General features: G+C 39.9%; 1 pseudogene; it reads left to right on the top strand.

The window, feature by feature from the left end:
• The window catches only part of LOC135226668 (G-protein coupled receptor dmsr-1-like), a 47,589-nt pseudogene extending 45,411 nt beyond the window's left edge, over positions 1-2,178 (top strand).
• The last annotated feature ends 250 nt before the right edge of the window (positions 2,179-2,428 follow it).

Genomic DNA, 2,428 nt, shown 5'->3' with positions numbered 1-2,428 from the left:
AGAATATCAAAAGTAATTATTATTATTATAATTAAAAATAGTTATTATTATTATTATTATCATTATTATTATTATTTTATTATTATTATTATCATCCTAAAAGTCAATATTCATATAGAAGTTGGAGAGAATCTAGACCGAAGTACATCCATCTACCATTCCTAGCCTCCTGTCTTTCACACTAATATTAACCCATTATCCTGACTGCAATTTATTTTCATAGTATTACTTGTGCAGACATTCAATTTTACATTCCCTCTATCAGAAACTTTCAAACTATTTCATCAGACAAATATGCAAAGTTTACGTCACCATCACCGGTTAATACTTTATTGCAAACATGGAGTACTCTACTCTCCCTGAGAACTTCTATACACCTTGCTATTTTGCTACATTCACCTCTTCATTTCATTCATTTAAATCAATGAAGTACTTCTTTATCTTAGCATAGAATATAAGATAACACTATATGAAAACGTAGTCTCAAATTAAAATTTATATACTACAGTAATTGCGATTTAAAAAACCATCTATGGTGCTAGTGCTAGAAATGGAGCTTGGGAAACTGAACTGCAAAAATTAGCTTCTAATTGTTTTATTTTAAATGTTACTGCATAAAATCATATTAAAATATAATTCTTGCCTATAAGAGCACTTGAGCCATATTAAAATAATTCTTGCTTATAAAAACACTTGAATCATATAAAAATCTAATTCTTTCTTACAAAAGTAATTGAACCATATTAAAATATTATTCTTGCCTATAAAAGTACTTGAACCATATTAAAATATAATTCTTGCCTATAAAAGTACTTGAACCTTAATTAAAATATAATTCTTGCCTATAAAAGTACTTGAACCATATTAAAATATAATTCTTGCCTATAAAACGTACTTGAACCATATAAAAATTAATTAATTCTTGCCTATACAAAGTACTTGAACCATGTTAAAATATCATTCTTGCCTATAAAAGTACTTGAACTATATTAAAATATAATTCTTGCCTATACAAGTACTTGATTGCTATTGCAAATTCGCATCACCTGACAATAATTATATAACTGCTTTCTCCCAACAGGAAAGCTACTGCAGCACCCCCGGGTGGGACAACTTCCGCCACAGCTACCAGGCTGTCCACGGGTGCATGTCCCTGGTCGTGTGCATCTTCGGATCTCTGGCCAACGTCATCAACATGATCGTCCTCACCAGAAGGTCTATGGTGTCTCCCACCAACGCCATCCTCACTGGCCTGGCCGTCACAGACCTCCTGGTCATGGTGGAGTACATCCCCTACACGATGCACCAGTACGTGTGGCAGGGGAGGTCCTTGGAGTCCCAGTACTCCTGGGGCTGGGCAGCTTTCGTGCTCTTCCACGCCCACTTCGCTCAGGTCTTCCACACCATCTCGATCTGGCTCACGGTGACCCTGGCCGTGTGGCGGTACATCGCCATCGCCTTCCCCCAGAACAACACGACTTGGTGCTCCATGCAACGCACTCAGATGGCCATCGTTGCTGCCTTCTTTTGCTCAGTTATCTGCAACATTCCGAATTATCTCAACATCACCATCAGCGTCCTGAATCACCAGGGCCACGTGCTCTACATCATAGGCTTCAGCGAGCTGGCGAAGGCCCACAACGGCCTTCTTAAGAGCATCAACTTCTGGATTTATGCGGTGCTGCTGAAGCTCCTGCCCTGCGCGGCTCTGACGGGGCTGTCCATGGCCTTGATTCAAGAGCTGCTCAGGGCTGCGCATAGGAGGGCTGCGCTCATGAACAGAACCTCCTCCGGCAGGGGCGGAGACGCGGAGAAGCAGGCGGACCGAGTGACCAAAATGCTGCTGGCCATATTGTTCACCTCTTTCTGGCCTCCCGATGTGTTCCCCAAGGGATCCTGGGGCTGCTCACGGTCATTCCAGACTCCGGCTTCTTCCCCTGCTACCAGAAGCTGGGGGAGATCATGGACATGCTGGTGCTATTCAACAGTGCTATAAACTTCCTCTTGTATTGTGCCATGAGCCAGCAATTCCGCGACACCTTTACGAACTTTTCAAGCCCTGCTGCGGACCGCTGGCTTCTGCTCGCGTACCGAGGTTCTTGCCGGGCCGGGGTGGAAGTCTGTGCAGCTTCAGACCCTCACACAGAGAGCAACAACACATGCATTACACATGTGTGAAGGATAGATGAGTTTATCGAATCTCGTGTGAAATTGACAGACAACAAGATATATATATCTATATATATATATATATATATATATATATATATATATATATATATATATATATATATATATATATATATATATATATAATTAGTTATTTTTGTTCAAAGGTTTATGTAGAGATACTAGACTCAAAATACATTTAGTGAAGTTATGATAAACAAAGAGTGTTGTCTCGCTAGTAGAATATGTATCAAAATTA

The sequence above is a fragment of the Macrobrachium nipponense genome, chromosome 15 (assembly GCF_015104395.2).
Source record: "Macrobrachium nipponense isolate FS-2020 chromosome 15, ASM1510439v2, whole genome shotgun sequence".
NCBI lineage: Eukaryota > Metazoa > Arthropoda > Malacostraca > Decapoda > Palaemonidae > Macrobrachium > Macrobrachium nipponense.
Note: the sequence above shows the minus strand (reverse complement) of the source record. Positions and strands in the feature narration are given on the sequence as shown.